Source organism: Notolepis coatsorum (genome assembly GCF_963971535.1).
Source record: "Notolepis coatsorum genome assembly, chromosome: 17".
In the NCBI taxonomy this organism is placed as follows: Eukaryota; Metazoa; Chordata; class Actinopteri; order Aulopiformes; family Paralepididae; genus Notolepis; species Notolepis coatsorum.
In genome coordinates this window covers 96,366,481-96,375,726 of record NC_140181.1, presented here as the reverse complement: position 1 = coordinate 96,375,726, position 9,246 = coordinate 96,366,481, and positions in this window count along the sequence as shown.

The window sequence follows — 9,246 nt, the reverse complement described above, 5'->3', positions numbered from 1 at the left end:
GGCCTAACTAACCTTACTGTCATGCACTTGTCCTAATAAACTAACCTACACTGTAGCACTCAACACTTTGATGAACATTGTTACTCAGCTGATAGAGTTGTGCCCTTCTTGATGACTTGTTGTACAGAACATGTAAGTCGCTTTGGATAAAAGCGTCAGCTAAATGACTAAATGTAAATGTAATTGTAGACTAACCTCGTTCCCAGTTTTATCTCCTCTGTGAGATAAAGCCTGGTAAAGAACTACAGCCGAAAGTGTGTATGGGGTAGAATTTCCGGTGTATGTACTTCCCCTGGAAGCTGCCTCCGAATGGACCAAACTTTTCCCAAATCCTGTCGGCAAACAAGCTAGAACGTCCCGGTCATGTAGTAAATTCTTCAGGCAAAGCTGTTGCAGTGGCTTAAACGAGGAACTATTGTGCACTTCACACGTTTCTATAATTGTTTTGTCGAAACCGGAAAGCCTGTACTTCCGTTTACACACTTTAGGAGGCATATCTTGTCCAGCCTACATTTAGACAAGCCCCTGCATTCGTAGTAATGAGTGCAACTGTTGCTTTGTACAGCAACGAAAGCAACGCTCTATTTACACGGTTGATTTGGGCCTACGAATGATTATGTAAAATGTCGCCGAGCCAGCGCCCGCTCCTGAAATGAAAATATGCTGAGAGGAATGAGCCAAAAAGCGGATACCACCACTGTTTCATTTCCAGTGTGTTTTCAACCAAACATATAGGTCAGCAGGTTCAACCGCATCCGTTGCAAACATTTCAAAGCACGGCACCACTATTAGCACAGGGACCTGCTGTGCCACCGATCTGTGGTTGTGGAAAGTACCTGCCATCTGCCTCGGTGGCGACGACTGGTGGGCGAGGGGGGGCGTACATAGGTGAAATATGTGTTGACATAAATCGAATAGAATAGAAGTACATATTAATCCCGAGGGAAATTCAGCACCACAGATAATAATAATACACAGTCAAGATATAAATTCTAAAATAATGTATAAACTACTATACTATATAAACTACTAGCCTCTAAAAATAGTAATTCCCATTCCCAGGGGGACAGAAGGGGGTGTGGGGGGGGACATTATTGTGAGGTATGCCCCCGCTACAGTCAGTGGGCTGGGCATGACGCCGTTACCAAAGCAAACAGGGTCACATTTGGCTTAATGTAGTCTGCGCCATTTACTTACTTCGTATGTGTTTTTCTAGGAATCCGTTTCATGGAAATTGTGAGGATTCTGTGAGGATTGGCTCGTTCCCCGCCACACGCTTCTTCAAGGTACTGTGTTGATTGGTGCATTCCCCGCCACACGCTTCAGGAGCGATTACCAATTCCATCACGCACCTGTCGTAGTTTGTGATTAGCGCTCCAGAGGCTTCATATACTCGGACCGTCTTTCAATCGTGGTCGGGTCGTTTTGATTACTACTGCTACTGCCTGTTCCCTCCCCCCGTTGTTGTGCCTCGTCTACTTTCCCTCCAGGACATCTTTGGATCGCCGCTGGTGAATATCTTGATCATCCGTTTGGAGCTGCGCCTCGTTGCCCGCTTTACGCGTTTGCGCTTTGGTGAGTTTTGGAAACAAACCTTTTTGGATTATCTGTTTTTGTGTGTTTGGATAACACTGAAGAAATACCGTTTTTGTTTTGTACTGGACTCAGCTAAATTGTGTGTTTGGATAACACTGAAGAAGTACCGTTTTGTTTTGTACTGGACTCAGCTAAATTGTGTGTTTGGATAACACTAAAGAAGTACCGTTTTGTTTTGTACTGGACTCAGCTAACTTGTGTGTAGTTTACACCGAAGATCAAGTCACTTGTATTTCATACTGGACTCAGCTAAGGGAGGACTGAACTGCACTGCCTCTGTGTACTGTTGGACTGTTGTTGATCTCTCTCTCTCTCTCCGTTTCCACTCCGAGTTGGATCTGGGAGTATCTGCAGAGCCGCAGCGGCTCCTATGCCGATTCCCCACCTCTAACACCGGGAGGATCTGCAGAGCCGCAGACAACTCTGCCGAAGGCATTCTCCTTTTTTGTTGATTCAGATTTGTTATTTGGCTCTTTTTGATTCTGTAATAAATACGCCCTAGTGTTTGGCTAACTCTGAACTACCTGTCTGTGCCGTGCTGTTGAGGTCGGTTTCAAACCCTAACAGAAATAGGAAACCGCATTATGAAAAATAAATGAAGCTCCGCGCAACAAGTCTATAGTTATAGTTTTGGGCAACTTCACACAGCACCCTATAGTAGGCCTATAGTGCATCTGCATCAATATAATGTGCAATTATCTTTAACTTGTCTAATGTGTACTTCTATTATTTACTTATAGCCTACTTATTTGTACTTATGTTGGTATTGTACACCGCAGACAGTTTAATAAATACCTGCTTTTTATTCTGTTAATTTATGCTTTACTCCTTTATGCTGTGGAGAAAACGGAGAGTAAGAATACCACTGTATACTTGTTGCTGCCTTATGTCAAATAAATCGATCTGACTCTGAGTCCGTGAGTCTATAGCTTTGGGCGACCCAACTGCGTCTATATTAATCCCAGCCGAAGAGTGCAAGAGCGCTTCCGCATTCTTCGCCGTGCATGCGCATGAGGTCCTTGCTTAGTTCAGACGCCCCATTCAACACGGTTAATCACAAACTCGAAACTCCGTTAAGCTCCAGAGAGAGAGGCTGAAAACCCACAGTTCTTGCCCGACGGATGGGAGCCGAATCACGGATCCGAGTTTTCTGATGAATAGCCCCAAAACATGGAGGTTGCGAACAGCGCCGGCTTCGCTGACCAGAGCTCTCTCAGATTCAAAGTTTTAATTGCAGCCTGGAACATACATGTTTCGGAACCAATGTGTAACTAGACAGTTACAATATAACATTTATATTAATTAACCCAGTTAATGCCTTAAGAGAAAGAGTCTGATGGTCAATTACTACGGAAATGTTGTGTCTTACTAATAATAACTAATTCCTTGGTCAATAGAAGTCTCTGTGATACTTTCTGAATATGATTTGGGAATGGGCAGGGTTATAATAGAAGAAAGACAGTGTAAACAATATAATTAACTCTGAATATAATAATGACGAAAAATAAACAGGATACACAACAAGGTGCACTACATATAACCTCATCGCATGCACGTTGTTGTGTATCCTGTTTATTTTTCGTCATTATTATATTCAGAGTTATATAACCAGACCTAGACCACCTCTAACTCTAACCACTAACCAGACCTCTTCCATGTGGCACTTTAACACTGACCTCAGAATGTGATTTTATATAATGTTTTTATGCAAGCAGATTGCAATCAGTGTGTACTACTACTAGTACTACTGTGTGTTCTGTTTACTTAGTTCAGCAAACAGAAGACAGACAGAGTTCAGTGTTGTCTCTCTGGTCAGAAACAACGTCACCACATCTGTAATGCTCTCTTTGATGCATACATTGGACCATGTCTACACCAACATATACTGTAGGTGCAACAATACATTGGACCATGTCTACACCAACATATACTGTAGGAGCAACAATACATTGGACCATGTCTACACCAACACTGTAGGAGCAACAATACATTGGACCATGTCTACACCAACATATACTTCCTGTGTATCACTTGTGCCGCCGACTCAGATTCCCCTAGGTTAAAAATTAAATACGCAATTTAAATCAGAAAATGTTCCATGTTGACTATTTCTGACTTCTGACAATTTTTTTTCCATTAACTAAAAATAGACAAAAATGTCATCCGTTTTCGTTGACTAAATCTAGACTAAAACAAAAAAGACAAAATTGAGACAAAAACTGACTAAGACTAAAATGCTCAGACATTTAGTTGACTAAAACTGACTAAATGAAAAATAAATGAAGATGACTAAATATGATGAAAACGAAAAAGGAGCACTTGACACATGACTAAGACTAAAACTAAAATGAAAATAGCTGCCAAAATTAACACTGCTCATGAACATATTATTGTCGCCCCATAGCAGACTCTGTCAACAACGTGTCCGGCCCATGCGGACATTAACACTATGGTCGCCGAAAACGCCGTAGGACGTCTTTCCTAGCCATGCTCATTCTGCCGAAGACGCCGTAACTCGTCTTTGATATCAATATTTCAAAAATCTGTGATCGAAATCATATTTCTCCTCCGGGGACCTGAGATATACTGCTGAGCTCCACTCAACTCTCTAGCGGTTCAAGAGCGCCATCTGGTGGCCGATCGGCAGATCGCCAACAGGAAGTGACTCGCCAAACAGGAAGTGCTCATCCATATTTCGTCCGGGCACTCGCGATCGTTAGCAGGACTCTATCTCGACACACTGGATAATCAATCGCTCGCCCTAACTCAATAAACAACGTTATTTGGACGTATATAGTATTATACAACCTGGAAATGGTTCATCTGGATCAACATCCCATAATCGAAAACTGTCTACTCCAAGCTGATCGCCCAACGGCCCGAGGAGACTGGGGTAAGTTTTAGCGTTTATTATTACCGTGTTCGATATAAACTGCTCTGGTGATCATATGACCCACACTAGTTGAATCATCTAACGTTGCCCACGGAATTATAAACGACCCCCCACCCATCCGGTCAACATCAGATGATAAGTAGTAACTTCTAGAACCACCTCCAGTTGAAATTTTTTATCTGGCACCGATCGCTATCAAACTGTATTTCATCATCCATATAATGCATTTGGGGCTATAAATCACGTTCTGAAGAAAGCTGCAGAAAACGATAAAAACATACTTATACTTTAGACCGTATTTTAGTATGAATATGTGAATGAAAAAGTATAACGTTGCTACACACTGAACAATATATATAGGACATTGAATGGGCCATAATAATGTCAATTTAGCAATACAATTTAAAAAGTTATAGCCCTGCAAAGAAGGGGAACTTCTCCATAGACAAATAGAGCTGGCGAGGAATGATAAATTATTAATTTAACCATGGCAATCAAAGTGTTAACGTGTGTTGTCAGGCCTTACAAATACATTTTATTTAGATTTGATTATCAATAAGGTAGGATATCTGGAACACACAAACACACTATTTTTTAAATCACATGCCATGAAACTCAGGGACCTGGCTGAATTTAAGACTGCACAAATCATGTTTTAAAGCACGAAACAATTCACTCCCGGGTAACATCCAAAAAATTCAGTGATTTTTAGACTCTTTTTATATCACAAACAGTACTGTATTTGCAAATCTGGTATGTCATAAATGTATAGATGTAGCAGTACTGTCTATCTGTATGTCGTGTATGTCATATATGTTATGATGATTTGAAAATGGGGGACCCTGATGTAAACAAGACGAAAGTCTTTCTCTGGTCTGTATCCCCTTGCTGTACTGCGGTACTGTACCGATCCGTAGGCCACACCCACTTAGGCCATGCCCCCTTTGTGTATCTTTTGAACCGTTTGTCGTAGAGATTTGCGGGTTGTGGCATTGTACTCAGTAGGGATATCCTCTTTCATTGGTCTATGTTGACCACTCCCCCGATCCTTAGGCCACACCCCCTTTTGTATCTTTTGAACCGTTTGTCGTAGAGACTTGCGGGTTGTGCCATTGTACTCAGTAGGGATATCCTCTTTCATTGGTCTATATTGACCACGTCCTTAGGTCGCGCCCCCTTTTTGTATCTTTTGAACCGTTTGTCATAGAGACAATACGGACCCTTTCCCGTTGGCCGGCGGTGCACAGGCATCACCCACACTTTCACAATTTCCCCGCACGGAATTGTCTATTTGTCTAATTGTCTATTTTTTTATTTACATTTTTTTTATTAAAAACGAAGGTTCGAACGTCCGTTCGAAAAACCCTGACGAAGTTTGAATCACTTTATTCAAATTGAGGATTTAGTTTGAGAATTTATTAAAAAAAAGATTTAAATTTTTTAATTAAAAACGAAGGTTCGAACGTCCGTTCGAAAAACCCTGACGAAGTTTGAATCCCAAAAACAGGCTTCGGGGACAGCCTTACCAAACATATTATTTATTATTCAAATGCATTTCTCAACCAAGGTGCCTTGCCTACCGTTTTGCTGTGGAAAGAGACAATACAGAGACAATACAGACCCTCTCCCGTTGGCCGACGGTGCACAAGCATCACCCACACTTTCACAATTTCCCCTCACGGAATTGTCTAGTTTTATTTTTTATTTTCAATTTATGTTCGAAATAAATAAACGCTGTAGTGCCGAGAGATGGGAGTCGGAGACGGTGGCTCGAGGCAGAACGAATAGTATTTATTGAGTACTACACGATACAGTACGTTACTGGAAAGCTAAACAGAATGCCGGTGGCTTCTTCTTCTTCTTCTTTTGTATTTCCGGCAGTGTAGACGCAACATGGCGTATTACTGCCCTCCTCAGTTCTTATACTACGCTAGTAGTATGGTTTCCATAGTATGGTCTCTGGTAAATCAACTTCTGATTGTTTACACTCTTCTTCTTCTTCTTCTTCTTCTTCTCATCTTCAAAACACATTACTATCGTCTCTGTCTCCTTCTTCTCTGCTCCTCTTGTCTGTCTCCTTCTTCTCTGCTCTTGTCATACAATATTGTCAACACCCACCAAAAAATCACCCCCTCAGGCTCCGAAGCAGACCCAAACACGGAACAAAAAACACCCGACAGCCCACAAGTGCGGCCTCCACCCACAGCCGACCGCTCCAAAACAGCACCCAACCAGAACAAAGCAAAAACCAATGAACAGCAAAACATCTACAAAATGCAAACACATGCCCAACAAACGCCGAACAAAAACCACCCAAGACACACCCTCCACCAGGCATGAGAAACAACAAGAACCGGTGGGGAGATCAGGGGCCCCCCCGCCACCTCCCACCGCCCCCCATTTCTGGCCACATGCCTCCCGGCGACAAATGTGCCGTGAACAGCCTCCACCCAACATCCACCACACGTCCATTCACATTCCACAGACACCCCGACACCCCGACACCCATCCATCTCCACCCCATTCCAGCTGAACACCACTCCAAAGCAATCAACTGCAAGCATGAGCCACAACCGGCAAGCCACCAAATGTCCCCCACCCCATGTCCACATCCACTCCAGAGCCAGAGAAAACCAGAGTCCCGATCTTGATCCACCTCCAGGAACTGCCACCGCTTAAATAAGAATGTTCGATGTTCTAGAATGTGCTACTATGACATCATAACCACCGTTCCAGAATCCCCACTATGACATCATCACAAACGTTCCAGAATGTTCGGGCAAAACTAAGGTTCTAGAATGTCTACTATGACATCATCACAAACGTTCCAGAATGTTCGGGCAGACCTAATGTTCTAGAATGTTCCTAACAATAGTTCCGTGGGTGAATTATGTACCATTACAATCACTACAACGAATTCATTCAAGATATCTGCCCTCGCGCGGATCTCACAGCTGTGCCCGCACAGTGCAATACTCCAATTCAGCCATTGGGTGGGTGGCGCTGCTGAGCGGCCCTCACAGCGCGGCCGTCAGGTAAACAAACTACCCTCCCACTCAGGGCAGTATGGGGTAGAACACATAGTAGCATACTACAAGAACCTAGGCGTCCACAAAGATGAGGCCTAACATCCCCTCCAAATTCCTCAGAGACTCAGCAGCCGCCATCACCCCAGTCATCACACACATAATAAACCTCTCCATAAAACAGGGACACGTCCCCAAGGACTTCAAAATTGCGAGAGTAACACCCCTGCACAAAAAGGGCAGCAAATTAGACCCAGGCAACTACCGCCCTGTTTCTATCCTTACATCCATCTCGAAAGTCATGGAAAAAATTGTATACGAACAGGTCGAAAAGTACCTAGCGGAAAAACATCTAATCTACGAATTCCAATCTGGCTTCAGAACATCCCACTCCACTGACACATGCCTTCTCTATTTGAACGACCACATCAAACAAGAGGTGGACGTGGGCAAATACTGCGGCATGGTCATGCTGGACCTACAAAAGGCCTTCGACACTGTCAATCACACCATTCTGATTGACAAGCTAAAAGCAATTGGTTTATCAGTGAGCTGGATGCAATCCTACCTGGAGGGGAGAGAACAGATGGTGGAGGTAAACGGTACCCTACCCCCCCCCCCCCTCCCAGTGAGCTGTGGGGTTCCACAAGGAAGCATACTAGGACCGCTACTGTTCCTAATTTATGCAAATGACATGTCGTCAGCTTGTGACTGCAACTTGTTCCTGTTTGCGGACGACTCAGCCCTGCTGGTCTCTGACAAGAACAAGTTACAGGTTGAAAAAACCCTCAGCTCGTAACTATAGGCAAAATCTGCATATGGCTCGCCGACAACAAACTATCATTACACATGGGCAAAACAGAGTCCATTCTCTTCGGTTCAAATAACAAACTCAGCAAGACCGACGGCTTCTCAGTTACAGTGGGTGACAATATTGTCACAAGGAAAGATGAAATTACCTACCTGGGTTCCATCCTAGAGGCTAATCTTTCCTGTGACAAAATGGCATCCAATGTAATAAAAAAAGTCAACCAACGAACTCGATTCTTGTACCGGATCTCCTCTCTGGTAAACAAGAATACCCTGAAGACTCTGGCAGGAGCACTCATTCAAGGGTACTACGACTATGCTTGCACCTCATGGTACCAAAGCACCTCAAAGGCACTAAAAAACAAATTACAAGCATCTCAAAACAAACTAGTCAGACTACTGCTTGACCTGACTCCTAGAACCCACCTCACCCTGGCCACTTTGAAAACCTAGGATGGCTTAGAGTAGACAACAGAGTACAGCAACTTGCAATGGGCCTGGTCTACAAGATACACTACACGACCAAGGTACCCATGTACATGTCAAAATACTTCCCAAAGGTCAGTGAATACCACAATCACAACACCAGAGGGAGCTCCACAAATCATGTTAAACCCAGATTCGGCTCAAACAAGGGACTAAACACGTTTCGCAATTATGCCACATCAATGTGCAACGCCCTACCCAAAGCTGTAAAGGAATGTGAATCACTACCCACTTTCAAAAACTGGCCCCTACAAATGTCCTAACCCAGTTGTACAGTAAATGACCAAGTATGGCGTTGTCAGTATTCCAATGTACAGTGTCCCCCACCCACCCCCTACCCAACCCCCCCCCCCCCACCTCCAATGTACAGCCCCCCCCCCCCCCCCCCCCCCCCACCCAACCCCACCCCACCCCACCTACCCAACCTCCTCCAAT